Source organism: Equus asinus, chromosome 7, assembly GCF_041296235.1.
Source record: "Equus asinus isolate D_3611 breed Donkey chromosome 7, EquAss-T2T_v2, whole genome shotgun sequence".
NCBI lineage: Eukaryota > Metazoa > Chordata > Mammalia > Perissodactyla > Equidae > Equus > Equus asinus.
This window is the reverse complement of record NC_091796.1, coordinates 25,132,804-25,152,924: the sequence shown is the minus strand read 5'-3', so window position 1 is coordinate 25,152,924 and position 20,121 is coordinate 25,132,804. Positions and strand designations below refer to the sequence as shown.

At 43.4% G+C, this 20,121-nt stretch overlaps 1 protein-coding gene across 3 annotated transcripts in view; it reads left to right on the top strand.

Annotated features, from left to right (window-relative positions):
* MAPK4 (mitogen-activated protein kinase 4) overlaps positions 1-20,121 on the top strand; it is a 153,922-nt gene that overhangs the window by 32,632 nt on the left and 101,169 nt on the right. The window contains exon 1 of one of the 3 annotated variants that reach the window (XM_070513046.1): positions 6,712-6,736. The exons of the other annotated variants lie outside the window; for them this stretch is intronic. The gene's annotated coding sequence lies outside the window, so the exon portion shown is untranslated. Of the gene's footprint in view, positions 1-6,711; positions 6,737-20,121 lie in introns of those variants that run through there. 3 annotated transcript variants of the gene reach the window in all.

The following is a 20,121-nucleotide window of genomic DNA, read 5'->3' as shown; positions in this document are numbered from 1 at the left end:
TGAGGTGGTCCCTCTGCCTGTGCACATTGTAATGTGTGGCTGTGAAGATCAGAGCTGCAGGAGCCACCCACCTCTCATGGGAGCATGAACCCAGGAGAATCTCAGGAGAATCATTGTGCCATGCTGTGGCTTTGAGCTTTGTGAACCAATAAATGTGCTTACAGTTTAAGCCACTTTGAGATAAGTTCCTCATTACTTGCAGCCAAAGGCATCCTGAATGATACAGAATTATCAATAAATATTTTTATTTGATTGATTTTAGTACCAAAAGACCTCTTTGGAAGAAGATATTAAAATTGAATAAGAAGCATTAGTTCGCTTTGGGAAAGTAATTTCATACCAGTTAGAAAACTATAAAGACTGTAGTTTTTGTTCCCTTCCGTTCCTTTTTCATAAACTTATTCATTAAATGTTATTTTAAACTTTGGCATTGTTCATGGTTCAAGGATATAAAATAAAATTGTTGGGGCGTAGTAGATTGGTCTGATGTTCTAGTGTGCCAATAGCATGAATTCTTTTCATGGGTCAGTTCAGTGGATTCAATTTCATGGGTCATGAAACCAGATTTTATTCTCCTCTGTAACACATGCAACTCTCTCCTCCAAGAGTTGTTTTGTTTCAGTCCCTTCCACCCTTCCACTAGCTGTGTCCCTTCTCTGTCCCTTTCTTCAAGCCATCCTCATGTGGGTGGGTGTCCACCGAGCTGTCTTCCTAGATGCAGGGTTAGCCTTGCCCCAGCCTGCCTGGGTCTTAGGAATTGGATGCACCCGTTCACAAGAGTCCGCTCTTGAGCTTCCTCCCACAATTTCTCGGTGCTCCTATTTGCTACTTATGGCATTAACTTAGGACTGTTTTGTTTCTTACCGAGGCTCTGCATGCTGATGCCTGTAGGAATTCCAGCCCAGGAAGATTGTTTCCCACCTTTCCCCATCATTTGCTTGATCACCAGGCACATTCTACACTCTACTCGTCTTCCTTTGCCGTACCTGTTGCCCCCACAGTAACTCTTCGTGAGGGGTTACGAGGAAAGTCTCTCCACCTCCAGGGACACTTCAGTTTGCTTCCCCTCCATCCTAAGGAAAAGATCCATTAATTTGATATCTTAATCCTTGGCCCAATAAGTAAATTTCTTTTTTTCTCTCCAGCCAGCAGCCCAATATTTCCCACTGGTATGATCCAGCTTTATCCCCTGTATTTTTTTTATACTGTGTTTCTTAAATTATCTTTCTTGGAGTATAGTCCCTTAGGGTGCTCTGTAGGAAAATGATTCCATGGACTAAATAATTTGAGAAATGCTGCAGACCTTCCTAGAGTCACTCTGCATATCTGCACATTATAGGTCCCAATAATCCGATAATCCTGTATAAAGACAAAGACAACTGTTTAACTTATTTGACCATAACTCCTCCCACCTCTGCTTTCTCTCCCCCTTCCCCCCCCCCCCAGGTCTATTCAATAGCTGTGGATGGAACCCATTTGAGCTTTGCCAGCTCTAAGCCTCCGCTTCAGGGATTCCTTACCTAGAACATCCTCACTCTCTGTCTTTGTGTCAGAGTGGCCAGCCCTGCCCCTGAGCCTGGAGCACATGAGTGTCTTGTCATAGTTTACTTCAAAATATTTCCATATAAAAGTTGCAGCAGGACACAATTTAACTCCAATCCACACCCTAGGGGTAAGTGCTTAGCATTTGAAATATCCTAATCAGGAATCAACATTCCAGAGACAGTTACTCAGTATTCCAGGTATCCTTGAAATCTACACCTGAGGGTTAAATTAGTGTGAGGTATGTGAGAAATGAATTTTCATTGGTGTAATGAGTGGTGTTCGAGATCAGTAATTGGTTAGGGAGATTGTCCAGGCCATGCCTCTTGCATTAACCAGGTAGAAGAATCTGCAAGCCCAGGTGTTGGGTGCTCTGGGTGTCCTGAGGACCCCACTTCCTGGAGGACCCCTGCTGCCTATGTCCGAAACAGGCCTGGCCAGAATATTATTGCGGCCTCCTTAGAAGTGAGGTGCTGGCTGAAGAGTCAAACACCGAGATGGGGACTTTCCTGAGCTGCCGGAGCTGTTCATGTTACTGTGTCTGCAGGCTTGCTAATAAATATTTAACAATTAGCTGAATTTCGTCTAAGACTTGATGAAATCATGTCATACCACCTGGTAGGGAGGTAATGGGGAGGGGCTGTTTAGCCCTCAGCTAAACCAGGGGCTGCCGATAGTTACCAGAAGAACCTGGCAGACAATTTGGCCAGTCAGCAGAGGGCTCAGCCCCCAGCAGATGGTGACAGCAGGCTCAATCTCCATCCCCATCCCCACTGGTGCTCAAGGTGATGCTAACCAGGGCAGGGAGTCATCAGCTGCCCCAGAGCTCTGCCAGCTCATTGGGCTTTCATTTCCCATTTTTCCTCTGTCCCACAGAGTAAAGAGGCTGCATCAGAGGCCTCTGAGCGACTAAGGCACTCGGTTAAGGGTCACCCCCATCTCCTCTCCATCTGCAACACCCCAAAGAGGGAACTTTTGTGCTGGGAAACCACATGCCAGTTTCCTGCTGGTGTCCTGCTCTCATCTTCCTACTCCCTCCAACCCCCGGTGGGTTCTTTCAGGAGCCATTCCTATACCAACAAATGCCTCACTGTCACTCCTCCTGAATCCAGTCTTACACTCCAGTCCCTTGTGGTCAATCTTATTTTCTCTGTGCCTCAGAATCTGCACCTGCAAAACGGGTGTAATAATAGCATCCCCCTCATGGGCCTGTTGTGGGGGAAGCCAGCTTGTATATATAAAGCCCCAAACGCAGCCCAGCATCTTGTAAGCACTAGTATGTGTTCTTTATTCCTTTTCTTTCTTCTTAATTATCAAACTTTGTCTCTCCAGGTGGGCTTATTACACTGGTGAGGAAAGGATGAGCTCATCCCTCCATGGAAGGTTGTGACAGCCTTCTGTTAACCGAGAGAGGGGTCACAAAGACTTTGTACTAATGTTCAGTTCTTTTGCTCAGCAAACAGTCCCTTCGGCCTCACTTAGAGCTTACTTGCTTTTGGTTTAGATGGGGTTCTGATAAGCTTGATCTACTTTCCTACTTCACAGGAGATTAGAAACATCAAATTAGAAGGGATCTGTGGCAGGCATACTCAAAGGAGCAGGAAGGGACTGCTGATGATGAGGGAAGAGTCATATAAATATAAAAATCAGACAAGAGAACTTCTAAATTCTGGGATCATTCGGGGAGAAAAAAGACAAAATGGTCCCAGGCCTCAGTAGTTCTTGAATAGTGTTATTGTTCTAAAGCCCAGTGTAATGGTGGATGTTTGTAATGATGGCCCTGAGTTACTGAGAGATGATTAAATGATTTTGAGCATGCTTTGTTTAATGAGGCAGGAAAGTGTCTGATAAGTTTTAGAACCTCCAACAAAGTGGTGAATGTTTAAGTTTTTTGATGGTGAAAATGATAAATCATCCTTCTGTTATTTGTTAATACCATTTATATGACAGACCCAATACCCAGATCGTGCTGGATAAATGAGGCATCGCTTCACATAGTTACAGCAGTTAATGTTTGTCAGATGCCTCCGAATCCATGAGATGCAAGCTCATTTACTCTATTAGAGAAACAACTCCCAAATCGGACTCTGCTGGGTCCAGAGGGGCTTTACAGACACACGTGAGAACACAGAGAGCATGGAAGAGGAGGGATCTGAGGAAGAGACTGAAGCCTGTAAATACAGCAGCCCTTTTCTTTTACTTATAACTTCTGCGTTTTGTCTGCACAGAAGGCTTTAGGCACTATTATGTTTTGCTAAGTTGGGAACAGGTATATTTTAGAGGTACCTGTGGAATATTTTGCTTTGAGCTGCAAAGGCTGTCACCAGGTTACTGTGCTCAGGTTTGCCTTGGCTTTTTGGGAGCAGCTGGTCTCAAGGGCAGAGTGGTCTGGAGCAGGGACTTAACCCCGCCGGTGACGTGGGTGTGACTCAGTTTGGACTCTGACTTGAGTATTCTGCAGAGATACGTAAGTTGGTAAATAGGTAAGGGATTTGAAGGTCTGTGACGAATGATACAGCAAGAAATAGAGCCTTAAATTACTGAACATGTTTCCTCATGAAGGAGGAGGATGGTAATTATAGCCTGACATTACTGCCACAGCCCCCGCCATCTATTAAGCTCTTACTGTGTACCAGGCACTGTGCACACATAAACACTTCAGCTCAGATGCTATCAACCCTACAAGGTAGGTACTTTATTTAATGAGAAGATCAAGAAACAGAGAGGTTAAGTGACACACCCAAAGTTACACTGCTAACTACAGACGGAGCTGAAGTTGAAACCCAGATCTGTCTGCCTCTAAGGGTCATGTTTTTAACTACAAGGTAAGCACTGGGGACCTCTCCTTCCCCCTGGGACCAGCCCAACCTTGGTCTTTGTGTGGAGGAAGGAGCCAAGAGAGGTCTCCCAGGAATATGCAGGTATGAGGGAGAAATGCCAGGGACAAAGACATGGGTCCATTGAATGGGGCCTTGATGAAACACTGCCTCGTTATAACCCTTCTGGAGTGGGCCGTCTGCTCAAGGGGCCAGAACAGAACACAACAGCTGCAGGAGCTTCCTGTCCCACCACGCACAGAAACTCTGTGGCCCTGCTCCCATGGCTAGTGTGTCTTTACTCAGAGGCTTTTTCGGATTCACTTCTGAGTGAGCAGGTTGATTGCTGATTTCCTTAGACATTCAGTTCAGGCCTGAGGTTGTTTTGGTTTGGGATGTCTCTCAGGGGCAGCTAAGCTGCTATTCCTCCCAGGAGGTGGAGAGGAGGAGGACCAGCCGCCCAAGCTTCCTTCCGGAGGCTCGGCCATCGCAGCAGGAGGCTGCTCTCCGGGGAGACCCTGGCCTTGCGTTCCTCTTCTTTCCAGCTGACTCGGCTGCTGCTCTGCTTCCCCAGGGAGCATGGCAGCCTCTGTCCATTGCCTCTGCCTGGTCCCAGTTCCTCTGGATCTTCTTGTCCGTGAGGTAAGTGGCAGTCAGAGGGAAAGGTCAGAGGGTGGCCTGGGGCCACGATCTCAAAGGGGAAGAGAAGTGCGGGCTGACCATCACTCAGGCCGAGTGCTCCGTAAGGCATCTTGAAACACAGAATTCTGGGCCACAAGGGGAAATCAGGGCTTATGTTTCTGCTAGGGTCCAAGAAAAAAAAAGGGAAGAAAGAGGGGAAGTAACAAGTGTCATGGTAACACCAGAGCACTGCTGAGAGATGGGCATGTGCCCCGGAGTCAGGCAGACATGGGGAGAGTGCCACCTGCCACTGACTGTATGGTGTAGACATTTATTTAGTTTTTGAGGGAGATTAGAAAGAAGCTAAAGAATCTTGGCAAGGAATGGTGGGGAGATATAGGTTGGGTTAAAGGAGCCAGATTTTTGAGGGTCCTGAGCATCAAGCAGAGGGTTTGAGATTTTATCCATTCAAGGTTCCCAAGTAGGGATGTCACCCAGGGGAGTAGTGCTCAAGTGAGATTAGCTGATCAATATTATGTTCCACTCAAATCCGTGCCTGCTCCTGGAAAAAGAACTTGCAAAAATGCTGCCCTGTTGACAGCCTGGTCTGAGGCCCTGTGGTCGTATTTAGTGCTGTCCACCACTCATTTCTAGTTCTCTGCCTTCTGGAAACGTAGTAGGATTGCATTTTCCTGTCTGCTTCAAAGTTAGATGTGACTGTGTGACTTGCTTAGACCAATGCGGGGGTGGGCAAACATTTTCTTAAAGGATTGGATAGTAAATATTCTCAGCTTATGGGCCCTACAGCTACCCAGCTCTACTGTCACACTGTGGGAACAGCCACAAACGATATGCAAAGGAGTGGGTAGACCTGTCTTCCAGTGCAACCTCACTTAGAGAAACGGGTGGCTGGCCCACGCACAGTAGTTTGCTGACCCCGGAGCAATACCTTGTGAACAGAAGTGACGCTTTTGGACAGAAGTCTGGTTGTGGTGTGTGGTGATCGTGGAGGCACGTATGGAAGTGAAGCCTCTGCCAGCCTGGGACCCCAAGCATGAAGAAGAAGTCAACTTGGCAGTGTGAACGTTGAGAATTTGATGTTGCTTCTTCCTGTAGCTTACCCTACCTCTGCCGAATGATGCCGTGTGGTCTTTGCATACACAGCATCACCATAGGCATTCTCCTAGTCCTCATCACCACAACTGACATTTGCTAAATACTTACGATGTGCTGAGCACTATGTGGAGACGTTTACCATTTGTTTCAATAATTCCTTCCCACAACCATGCGACATAAGTACTGTTATTAGACCGATTTTTACAGAAACAGGAAAGGAAAGTTTAGAGAGGTCAAATAACTTGCCCACAGTCTCACAAATGGTTAAGTGGAGGAACTTGGACTTGAGCCCAGGTCTGCTAATGCTAAATCTTAAGTTCTTAACCTCTGTGTATCCTGCCTCGGGTTCAGGTCTTTGGATTATCTTTTCTTTTATCCCTTCGTCCTTTTGATCACTGCTCTTGGCTGTGTTGCTATTTTGACATGACCTAGAGTGGCCCTCTCAGCAGGGTAAGAAGGAAGAGTCTTGCTTGCAGAAAAGTGCTGGTCTGAGCAGTGGAGAAGGTAGATGGAAATAGCCAGAAGGATGAATTGGGTTGGCAGTTCAGACACACACAGGAAGATGACCACATTGGAGATTGACAGATCTCAGGAATCGCTTTCAGTCATGTATTTGTATATTTCCATCAGTCATCTCCAAGGTATGTTGTCATCTTTCCATTCTCAGCCATGTTTTTGTCTTTCTTTGAGGGGAAAAAATAAGGAACCGTCTTGAGAAATTCTGTTATTCCTCTTCCTGGCCTGGCAAAGCACTGAACAAGCTATGACTGTCATCTTTGATGGTTTTGCAGATAATTCACCAGTCTTGTGTTGCAATGGCCTAACTCTATTTGATCAGGTATTAAGAAGCCACGTAATGAGTTCTTATAACTTCTGAAGAGCTACCATTGAAGACACTATCCATTGTGTTATTCAATATTGCTTATTTAAAGTCCCACCTAATTAAATTTCTCTACTTAGTGTCATGGAAAATTTTCTCTCTGAAATAATACCTTTCCCTAATCAAAAATGAAAATTACATAAGCAATTATATTTCCCTTTTTACCTTGGCTGTTGGGAAACAGGATTTATATGATACTTGGAGATAATAACCATTTTGACTCAGGATCCTAGTAGATTATCTTTATTCATTTCCCCCTCCTCCTTCCCCTCACTGGGTTCAGATCTCTGTTTCTGACTTCAAGTTTTAGATTGTATTATCTTCTATTGTAGGTTACTGAAAATCCTTCTTGGAAATAGATAAAATGTAAATTATAATTAAAACTTCATGTGGCCATGTTACAGCAAGTCAGCAAATAGTGTAAAATTAAAATTGAGAGGTACTGATTGTGTCATCCTAGTTGGAGGTTCTTGTATATATATCATCTAAGAGTGTGGTCTGTCAGAGTTTGAGATACCATGAAAGTACAGATTTGCTTCCTTTTCCACAATGACGATTCAAAGTATCCTTGTTCTAAACTCATTGCATGCATGTGCCAGTGATCTAGAAAAGGATTCTTTTGTTTCATCAGACTTGATAAAATTGATAACAGCAGAGATAACTTTTATTAAACATTTGCTTGCTGGACACTAGGGTGAGCATTTTGCATGCTCTACTGTGTTTCCTCCTCAGACTGGGAGATGTGTCTTATGATGGGGATGGAGAAACAGCCTCAGATACGTAAAGTGACTTGTCAAGGACACACAGGGAATAAGAGGCAGAACCAAGATTTAAACATAGGTCTTTGTGACTAAGAACAGCACTCTTTCTACTACGTTGCTTCTTGATGATGGTGACGTTGATGCCTGGTACTGCTCTAGGTGCTTGATATGCGTTAACACATCACACCATCCTTATGCCATGTTCTGTTACCGCTTATATTTTACTGATGGGGGAACTGAGGCACAAAAAACTTAACTTGCCATAGGTCACATAGCTAGTAATTGGTAGAGGCAGGATTTGAATCTAGGCAGTCTGACTTTAAAACCCACTTGATGATTCTGCTTTTCTCTCTTTGATCATATTGGTCTATGGGTGTGGAAGTGGGGGATAGAAAATTAGGATTTGGGGTCATGAAGCCTGGTTCCTGGTTCACTGAGTAGCCGAGAGATCTTGGGCAGGTTCTCTTCCCTTCTGTACCAACCAGGGTCAGGGGTAGGAGATCAGAACCACACCAGTTACTTTAATAGAGAAAGTTCAACAGAGGGAGTTGTTTAAACAGGTGCAGGAGGCCTGCAGAGGCACAGGGAAGCTGGAGGAAAGACAGAGGTAACCGTAGGAAGCAGCCACCACCCCAGGGCTGTGGGAACAAAGGAAAGAAGCTTAGAGAAGGAGGCTTGTGAAACTGCGGCACAGACTGCAGAGGAGGGACTCTCATTTGACTGGTGTCCTTGGAGGAGGGCCTCTCAGAGCAGAGACTCTGACCTTGGAGAAGAGGACCCTGCCCAGATGCTATGGGTACCTCTGAGGGTTGCAGTGAGGTTGGTTCTGGGAACGTGGGAAAATGGGAAACTAGAAGCAACTTCCAATGCCTGGGCGAAGAGCCATTGCTGGGGGGATGCTGCCAGGAGCAGCCTGTTCCCACCTTGCAGCTCCCTCCAGTGCCCCCTGTTGATGGAAACTGGCAGGGCACCAGCAGCGATGTGGAGATTTGCAGATTTCCAGCCTAGCGTCAGTAAGCAGAGTAGAGCGGGGTGCTTCAGAGCTGAGAGACGAGTGCTTCATAACTGGCACACTCTCTCTGCTTCTTTATTTATTTGTAAAGTGATGAGAGTGAACACATGGTGTACAGGGGGATAATGGCACTCATTACCCCCTCCCAGGCTTCCATCACAGTGAAAAGATGTAGTTGATCAAGTCCATCCTCTCCTCCTCGTCTCTCCCCATTTGGCACTGAGCATCTTGAGGCCTCATATGCCCCCCAACCCCAATACTTGTCTAGTGCCAAGGACAGTGTGGGGAGTCACTTATTATATGCTTGAATTATTTAATTATTGGGATTTGACATGTATGTAAGTCACCAAGTATTCAGTGACCACAGACTATGTACCCTGGGCCAGGGACTGAGCAGGACATGCATGAGGCATGGCCTGGCTGTGAATGAGCTTACGGTCTTGTTGTCGGGGTGAGATAAACCTGATCAGCAGAAAGCTGTTTTTTACCTATATGGTGAAGTCTCAAGTTTTGGTAGGTTGAGGTAGAGTTTGAGTTCAGGGAAGGGAGAGAGATCCACATCGCTTGGAGCAGGCGGTGGGCAAGAGGAGGTGGTTTATTACCTTCATGTACTCATTTGAAGGCACAATTTTCCCAACAACGTGTGTGCTTGGGAGAAGCTATTTATTCTGCCATCTGTGGTATCTGGCATCTCTAATGTTGTGCTTTTCCTCGGCATCATCTTTCCATAGTGAGCCCAATAATTTGCTACTTCCTACATTTTTTTAAATGAATGTGGAGGTATCAAGAAAATATCCAACACAGTTCCTTGTTATTGGCTGCAGAAAATCTGCAACCAAGAAATCCCCTTGGGAGCAGCCCTGGATGCATCCTCACATACCTCCACCAAATGAGTGAGCAGAGCGAACCTTTTGCTGGAAGCTGTCATTGAGGCATTATCCGAGGCCTGGGCCAGAGTGTAACCTTGCAGGTGTCACCCCAGGGAGAGCTGCGCATCTCTCTGACAGCTGGGACATTGTTCCTTGGCCTCAAGGGAGGCTTCTGGGAATCATTTAATGAAGCGATACTTGATCTTCAAAGTCTACAGAGAAGGATAAAGTGGCCCAGAGGAAATAGTAGCATTTCTCCAGTGGCACCTGTCCACGTCAGCAACACATGGGAACACTGGGTTAAACAACGGAGGAGGACCCTTATGTTGGATTCCTTTGAGATGATCACACCGTTGACACTGCTTTCCCCTGATAAGAATACTGACTCCTTATCGAGGAATGGGGCTGTGCTATTTCCACAGAGCCCTCGGGCACACTGTCCTCATCCTCTATTTTTAATTTAGGTTTTTAAAGATTGACATATCTTACATAAAGTAAAGCTCATGAATCTTAAGTGTACAACTTGATAGATCTTTTTACACGTTTATACATTATGTGACCAGATAAGACTATAGACGATTTCTAGTACCCTGAAGCTTCTTCCTGCCCCCTCCCAGGTAGTTCTCTTCACACTCCCATTCTGACTAAAGATTAGTCTTGTTTTGAACTTTATATAAATGGAATCATAGAAAAATATTCAGTTATATCTGGTTCTTTGGCTAAATATTGGACAATTCATTTTTACTAATGGGAAGACTGGAAACAAGTTTAAAGAAATGGCATGGCTTGAATAAGATTTCACACCTGCAATCTTATGCTGTTTACCATTATACACCTCATTTGTTATCATCTATCCAAACCCATGTTGAAAGACAGCTCTATGTTATGGATGGTTCCAGGTGCTGGCCATGTAGATATGAGTAAATCACCCTGCTCTCAAAGATCTCCCAGTGTAATGGGAGAGAAAGATTTTAGGAGGATAATCAAAGTGTAGAGGGTGTAGAACTCTGTACAAGAAGCTATGTATTTCTGTGGATGCCCAGAGGAGGAGGCTATGACTGGAGGGCTCAGGGAGAAGGAGATGACACTAGAATAGAATTTCATTCTTGGACATTCTTCTTGTCTTATCAACAGGGCTGCAAACTCTAAGAAGACATGTAGGGTTGGGGTCATCTTCTGTGTATATCCTGTAGGACCTTACAGTCATGGAGCCAGCAGGAAATTGTTGCTGAATTCATGACCCGCAACCTCCAAACATTACAAAATGTCTTCTCCAAGAGCATGAGTCTAACTAGGCAGAGGGCAGAAAGCAGCAGGTTACCCTCTTGATTTGATTAGATTCCTAGAAAGACCTACAGCAAACAACAATAACAGTTTGAGCAGACTTCCTGGTGTGGAACCTTCCAGCTAGGGTACACATAGGGCCGTGTATGAATTTCTGAAAATTGTGTCCATCAACTTGCTTCTCTAGGTAGGTGGGAAATTTTTCAAGATCTCTCCAATCTGCCAGACATAACAATGTATACTGTGGTAGACATATCCAATGAGTATAACCCCTTTATAACCCTTCTGTATAATTCCCTCCTCTTGAGCATGGCAGCACCTATGGCTTGCTTCTAACCAATAGAATGTGGCCAAGGAGATGGGCAGTCATTCTCTGTTTTAGGCTACATTATATGGCAAAGATGATAAGATATCACTCCCATAATTGTGTTATGTTATATAAGACTCTGCCTTAGCAGACTGGAGAGAGAGTCTTCTGTTGGCCTTGAACAAGCATACAGCTATGTTGTGAGAGGGCCACATGGCAAGAAACTGTGGGTGGCCTCTAAGACTTGAGTGACCTCTAGCCAATAGCTAGATAGAAGAGGGGGCCATAAGTACTATGGCTACAAGGAAATGAATTCTGCCAACAACCTGAATGAGCTTGGATTCTTCCTTAGTCAAGCCTCCAGATGAGGATGCAGCCCATTCAACACCTTGATTGCTACCTTGTCACCCTGAGCAGAGGACCCAGCTGAACTGTGTCTATACTCGTGACCACAGAAACTGTGAGATAATAAATGTGTGTTGTTTTGAGCTGCTAAATTTGTGGTAATTTGTTACACAGCAGTAGAAAACTAATAAACCCATTTATCTGCAAACACTGACTGTGTTAAAACAACCCCTCAGTGACACATGGCTCTCTGAGTCCTGGTTACCATACAGCGGATGTAGAAGTAGTCAATGAATTCCTTCAATGATTGCTGTTTAGCCTTTTGTTTCACATACCGTAGGTTCCAACTTATCTAAGAAGTAAACGAGGGCATCACGTTTTTTAGAACATTGGTTGCTCTAAGAGAGACCTCAGATCAGCCACTTTTCTAGCATTTGTAGGGCCTGGGGCAAGAATACAAATAGATAACATACCAAATGTCTAAAGAATGAAAAGTTGTAAATCACTGTTACATATAATGTGTTCTGCTATGTTGACAAGTATACTTTCATAATGACAAAATATGTGTAAATCTATTGTCTTTATATCACCAAAAGTTGGCAGAATATTAATGACAATGGAATTTAATTATTATTTTGCATGCTTCGGTATTCTACTGATGGAAAATGTTTGAGTGGAGTAATAAAATAGATAGTTAATTCATAAGTTATTATATATTCCATAAAATAAATTTTCTTGCTTTCATTTCAGGAAAAAAACACTAATTCTATTGTTTAACAAGGCTTGTGTTCAATTGACAGTAAGAATCTACAGGATTAAAAAATAAAAAATAAATAAAAATAAATAAATAGATAAAATGAATGAATAAATAAATAAAAATAAAATGTGTGCCAAATTTGAATGCATTTTCATCAAAATGTAAATTTAAAGTAATTATAAATTAAAATTATTTTAAATGCAAGTTTTCAAAAAGTTTTTTCATCTATTAAAATTAAAAAGAATACAAATTATAAGTAATAAGTATAAAATTTTAAATTAAAATAATCTAAGGCTGAATTGTTATTTAATTTCTTGAACATTTAGTTCAAGATCTTATTCAACATTTTTATGAAACTAAAACTATTTGTGATTGTAGCTTTTAAAGTTCGTCTAGTTTCCAATGTAAAGAACCAAGATCACATTTCAAATCTATTACCACTAGTTCTACATAGATGTGTGTAAATTTAAGAGTTATATGAATTGTTTAATATTGCAAACCATTCACTTTCGTATGTAGCTCTTGTAAATAACACACTAATCCAGTGGTATTGCTGGAATCAAGAATTGGAAGATGAAAAGAAGCAAAAAAACCCGATATTCTGTTCTTCTGGGAAACAATACTTCTTCATTACGCAGAAATCTGTTGCATTGATGCTATCTGAGAAGAAGGATTTGATGAGTTAATATCCAAGAGCTGGCACTGCTTAAATTCTCCCTGCATTCTGAAACTGAGTCTGTCCTTGATCCTGACAATGGCAATGTCCCCAATCTTTCGCATTTGGACACAGTGGCCTTTTGTTTTGAGGACTAAGGCAAGAGGTGTGGAGAAATGTTTCCCTGGGTCTTGAATGATGTTAGTCATGCAGATGGGTGTTCAAGGTACTGGCTGCCCTGTGTCAGTGCTCAGCACTGGGTCCTGAGTGACTGGAGCACCCTCATGTTCTTTAGTAATAGTGTGTGGGGGTGTGTGTGTGTGTGTGTATGTGAGACCCAGGGCTTTCTGAAGTATGGGGCCCAGCGCATACACCCTTCTTGCCTGAGTCCAGGGCAGTTGCTGCCCCAAATATTAGCTGTGTAAACAATATGGAAGTTTATTTCCTTCTCACATAACCTTGCAAGCATAGTAGTCCGTGACAGTATGGCAGCTCCACAGTCTCAAAGACCCAGGCTCCCTCTATCTTGTTGTTCCCCTTTCCCCAAGATGTTGTCCTCATCTGAATATCTCAAGATAGTTCCCATGGTATCTGCAGTTCAGCCAGAAGGAAGGAAAAAAGGATAAAAGCAGCGCATGCCCCTCTTTTTAAGGGTCTCATCCTGAAATGGTGCACATCAATTCTGTACACATCCCACTGTCCACAAATGACTGAGAAATGTAGTCTTCCACGGGGGGTTTTAAGGCTTAAATGAGATAATATATTTCAGAGGGCTTATATTTAAGAGTCTGGCATAAAGGGCGTTCAATAAATGGGAACAATTATTATCATTGTCACCGCCATCAACCTCATCTCTGAGGTTTCAGCCTTGGGCTCTAAGGCTTTGTGTTTCTGTGAATTGCACAAAATAAAGAACCCTTTTATAAAGTGAATAATTACCATGGGTTTTTCTCTTTGGTCTTGGATTTCTGCAGGTTTCCAGAAAATGAGGCACGCTAGAGTTAGCCCATTCTGGGTAAAACATTTTAAACATAAGTAATATGTAGGGTTCTGTAATTTCAGAGGCAATATTGAAAGAACTCTTTTTTAACAGAGAAAACAATTTCAACCTTTTCAATCCAGAAGGAAAATGTTTCAATTTTTTAATGCTGCACATGGCAGGAAATCAGGTGCAGAGTTTAAAGCACTTTAAGTAGTTAAAGAGAAGGATAAGCCCATGGAAAACCCCATGATATTACTTTTTGTCAAATTTGACTTTCCAGGGATTAAAACTGCCTTTGAGTTTAGACCCCTGCTTATTCCAGTTTGTTAAACCCTTGACAAACTCCAGTCTGTTCCACTCAGTAGTTCCACATGAGGGGGTCATGTTACAGTGTCCGTCACAGAGACGATGGAGCTGTTTTTCTCAACTGTATGATCCTGAAGCTGAGACAGCTTGGAGATCATTGATTGCAACTCTCCTTGTGGGCCAGCTGGATGTTCTACCAAGGATCAAATGGAAGAAATGTGACTGGACTTCTGATCCACCCTCTCATCTTGTGATTTAAAATGCTCTTTAGAACATTCCTGTTAAATTCTTACTCCGACTTGTAACCATGAGGCCTTTAACCACTCCCCATCCATCTTGTTTTCTAGCTCTGTCGCTATGCTTATTTATAGAATCTTAAAATTTTAGCACTGATGCGATGCTCACGGTGTATCCGGTGCGAGTCTTCTTCTTAGCATCCTTGACAGGTTGTGACCGCTCCTTCTCGAACGTGACCCGTGATGGGGAGCTCATTGCTTTATAAGAAGTCAGCCATTCCTTTGAAGGAGAGCTCACACTTACTTAAAACCTGTCTTACTTTGCCCTGAAACTTGCTTTTCACATATGTGTGTATATACCTGACAGCCCTTTTTTACCCTCTGGATCAACTCCATATAAATTTGATGCCTCTTCCATAGGTAGTCTTTCAAATATTTGAAGCCCACCCACCTTCATCTCCAGCCTTAACATGCTCAGTTTTCTCATCATCCTTCGTGTGTCATGATGCCCCTCACCTGCCTTGTCATCGCCCGGTGGGCTTCTTTGCTTTTGATAAAAGTGTGCTTGTTAAAGTGAGTTTACTAAACTAGTTATCTTACTCTCTACCTACTCTCATTGTTTGTTTTCTGTTTCTCCCCATTTCACTTTTAAAGCTGTACAAGATACCCCAAATAATGGCTTGATTAATGTTGGGAAAGATAAGAGGAGGAATATATACAGGCTCTTGAATTCTAGATCTCTTCATACATTTCTGTATCAAGATGGCTTTTAAAAATAGTATTACCATAATAATTCAGATATTAATCTGGGGTCCTCCAAGACCCTCAGGCCTTTATTATTGGTCATCCCTGTATTTCAGATCTTTATAATAAAACTAGGGGTAAATGCAGCATCTTTTATTTTTCCCTACTAAATTTCCTTTGGCTTTGAGGATGCTTGTGTTTTTTAATTATCTCTAAAATGTATTGAGATACTTTAAAAGTCTATTTCTATCTTTAGAAGTGTTAGAGACCGCAAGCAATTAGGCCCCATCTTCAAGCCTGATGAAGAGCCTTTGCTCTGTGGATAAGAGGGTCATCATCATAATGGAGTGAGCCCCACATGGGAGCCATGTTTGAAGGGATGGATTAGGATAAATAAGACCATCCCAAACCTTGAGAGAAAATGCAAAGACTATGCCCTACAGAATACTATCTGAAAGTCAACGTGTTGGACATCTGACCCTTCCAAGACTCAGGCTCCTGGCTTGGGTAACCGCCTTTCTGTAACATGACTTTCTATGACCCAAGTGGCTTACAAGTCATTACATGTCACTTATGCAAGAAGGTGAATATAAACTGACAAATGCAAAATGTGTCATTTTAATTAGGACATTTTCCTGCAAAAACAACACAACTATTGAAGAATCTTTTCTGAAGACTCAAATTTCTGTAAACCTGGATTACCATGACCCAGCAGAGACTCCTAGTTTAAGGTGTACAAGGTCTTATATTATATACCAATTTGTCTGCAATTATGACGTATGTTACTCCTTCATCAGAAAAATGAAATGATCAGCAATGATTTGTTTTCCTGTGAGTCATTATGATATTTACCCAGCACATGAACTACCTGATCAAAATTCAGGAGTTTACTTTAAACTGGACCTAGAATCCTTGACTCACCCAATGAGGCATTATCATTAATGACTGCCCCTCTCTTCCATGTCTTTTCAGTAATCTTCCCTTCCCCAACACAGTGAGCATGCTCACACTCATGGACATCTCCTTTTAGGCATTATTTTTCAGCACTTCATGTTTTTACCAGCTCAGAACCATAAACCACCTTGATGTTTCTCTGCCTTTCCCCTCCGCAGTGCTTTCTCTCTGCAGTGTTGGTGACAGAGGAAGTGTAACCTCAGGCTGGTCCACAGGGAGTTTGGTGTGCGTAGGGATCCTGGCCTATGCTGCAGAGTTGCCAGCTGTGGAACAGAACTAGGGTATTGGCTCTCCCAAGGAAATGCAGGCCGTGCAACTTCTTTATTTGGGTTGGCAACAGCAGTCATGCATTTCACTTTTGCTGAGGCCTGATCACTTGCTGAATATTTATTTGTCCCAAAGATTATTTAGTTATCCTCAGGAATCCAGGCTCTCTGGCCAACTTTTCTCCTTTGGCATGGGTTCCCAGTGGGGAATGTGACTGACCCCTTCTCCTTTCAGAAGGGGCCTTAACGATCATCGAGTTGGAAGCATGATAGTAGATAAGCAAAATGGGACCCAGGAGGACACATGACTTGCTAAAAGACAGCAGCAGAGTGAAGACTAGAAGTTGGATCTTCTGATTCCAAATCCAGAGTGCTTTCTAGAATCTCCCAAACTTTGGGGAGCATATAATCAGCTGAGGAACTTATTTAATAAAATGCAGATTCTTAGGTCCCCTCTTTAGAAATTCTGATGTGGACTCTGCTTGTTGAACATACATCTTCATGATCTGAGGTGGCCTACATGCACTAGATCACTCTGCCTTAGCAATGTTTACTTTCTCCTTGTATTCACCTGGGAAGGGAAGTGAGGCTACACAGTTAAATATGAAAATCATCTATGCCCTTATTCGTTTAAAAAAATTATAGCACAAAGACCATGATAACAACATGAGAATAACTTACAGAAAGAAAAAAATCCACCCATAGCCCAGCCCCCACATCAAACCATCTATCTCCTTTCCCTTCCATCTTTGGAGAGGTTATCTGTGTATTTAGGTAACTATCAACCTAATAATTATTTTATCCTGTTTTTTACTTCTTTTGAGCCAAGTGACATCTTTGTTACTTGACTTGCTAGGAAACAGGGCCCTCGAAAGCTATTAAAGAAGAAAAATAGTATTTAATTTTATTGAGCATTTGCTCCATTACTGGGGACTGTGCTCAGTGTTTTACCTGCATTCGCTCACTTAATCAAATCGATCTTGTGAAGCAAGTCCTATTATCCCCATTTTCCCGATGAGGAAACCAAAACTTGGAAAAGCTAAGTAGCCTGTATCAAGTTTTCTGGTTAATAAACAATAAAGCTGTGATTCAAACCCTCCAACTCCAAAAGCTTAGGCTGTTCCTCACCACACTGCTTTCCAGACATGCAGACAAAAGACAGAAGACGCCTGACCTTCAGAACCTCTTCTCCATGAAGAAGGGAGACCTAAATAGGAAACAACCAGAGGACAAAAATAACAAGTGTCCTTAAGTTCTAAAATGTGTGCTAGAGATACACAGTGCTGTAGGGAGTGAGATCAGGGAATATCTATTGAGCTGGAAGCTTTGAATGCAAGGGAGAAAAGGGGGACTTTATCCTAGGGGCAGAGGCTGCGATTATAGATTTAGGGCAGGGGAGTGACTCAGTGAAATGAAAAGTTACAGAGAGCCCCAGTCTGCCATGAAGGCATCAATTTTGGCTGACTCCCCAAACAGACCCTTTGCCAGAGCCACTAAAGATTTGAGATTTGACGCCTCTTTCTCTCCAGAGCTGTTAATTAGCATAGACAGGACCTCACATGGTAGGAAAGAGGGATGACAGGCTCGAGAATTAAGCTCTTAATAATTCAGGGTTTAGGTGCTACCAGCAGCAAAATTTTTCCTAGAAATGAAATCTCCATTGTTCCCAGTGAGTTAGTTATTATAAAAGTTTTTCTTATGATTTTCCTGGAGTTTCTCCAGTCTCTCTTCTCCAAGTATCCATGACCCTTTCTGTCTGTACCGTTCATTTGGCACTCAGCAGAGCACATGCCGTCGTCTTGTAGGCTACTCATCACCACTGATGACGTCCACTGACATTTACTATCTTGTGTCCTGCACTGTGCTAGGCATGGAAGATACTTAGGTCCCTGCCACTGGGTATTTACAACCTGTCTGGGGAGACAGGATGCATCCATAATACCAATTAATAGCCCTTGTAGATCACTGTAAGCTCAGTGGACTTTATTATAAGGGGAGGCAAGATGTAGACCACAAATGAAGAGAACAGATCCAAGTGAGCCAAAGAATAGAAAGAGGGAGAGGCCATGAGGCATGGGGGTGGCCTGGGGTGTGAGGGACTTATCTTCTAGAGAAGGCAGGCCTTGAAAGAGGCTTAGCAGGAATGACTAGAGTTATGCAAGAGGCAGTGACAAGGGTGCTTCAAGCAGGTCTGTCTGCTTGTCTAGCCAGAGGCTTTGGGCAGGGTGCAGGGTCAAACTAACAAAGATTAGTGCAAAGTGCACTTGTTAGCAGGGCTCTTGGGAAAGGAGAAAGAGAGAAGCAGGATCGAGGATGAGTTGGGCTGTGGGGCAGTCCCAGCAACAGCCTCGTCTGATGCTCTGGGGACTGCTGCAGCCAAAATGGTCCTTCAGAGTTGAACCTCTATACCCTCATGTTGGAGGCCTCTGTACCCTCATGTCCATCTGTCCTTGGATGTGGCCATCCCGGGAAGGGAGAATGCCTTCGGTTGTGTTCGGCCGAGGCAGTTCTTAGCAGGGGCAGCCCCTGCACCTGGTGCAGTACATCCTTCATTCCTGAATGGGGATCTGAGTGGCACCTGCAGGGTCCCACTCATCGGCTCTCCTTAAACACAACATGTTGACTGAGAACAGTTCACTTTCAGAGGGCACTGGGTCTCTGACTTGTGGCTGCGACATAGAGCAGGTTTGAAACTGCAGTGTTTGTTTAAAAAACGATTTACCAGGCCAAGAAAGACCATCTTGGGAATGGTTGAGTAGCAGCCACCACAAACTGCCAGGTGTATGGGTTTCAGACTTTCTAATACGAGCATCATTCGTAATGAGAGTGAATGGCAGTGTTCCCAAGCCAATTAACGATCGTCGGGGAGGAATTAGTGACCTGTACAGTCAGATAAATGGTATCATTTCAGATACTGTCCTCCGAAGATTTTTTTTCAGAGACAGAACCTTTGGAGTAAGATAAATATCTCCTGTGTACACACAACTGTTAGTTAATTCAAGAGACAGCTAAGGAAACAAAATAATTTATGGTATGCCTCCTTTCCAGAAGCTGAAATAGCTCTCTGGGCATCATTTTTCAGCCTTTAAGAGGGCCTTAGGAGGTAAGAAGGGGGCACTTATTCTATTTATTTTGTCAGAGCTGGGGGAAATCTCCATGGACTGAGGTAAATTCACTGAAGTCTCGGGTCACGACGTAGCTAATCCTGAGGCAGCACTTGGCGAGCCAGTACTCAGTGCTTGTACCACCAAGTTCCTTGGAGCCTGGGAAGAATGGATCTCCAAAGAATTATAAACATTGTGTGGCAGTGTAGAGTTGTCTACAAACTCTTTTAGACTCTTCCCAAATCTGCTCGTCCCCTAGACGTCCCCATCTGTGTAAATGGTACCATAAACACCCAGTCAGTCAAGTGAAATAATTAGGAATCTTTCTTTAGTTCCTGTCCTCATTCCTGACAGTTAGTCTGTCAGCAGATCTTATTAGTTCCACTTCCAGAATGCATCTTGCATCTCTCTCTCCACGCCTCCACCTCGACCCTGACATCCAAGTCCGAGACCATCCTCCCCGACCTGGAGCACCCCAGTGGCCTCCTTACTGGTCTCCTTGTTTTCACTCTTGCCTCCCCCTAGTCTATTCTTCCTATTTCAGGAATCAGCCAGAGGGAACCT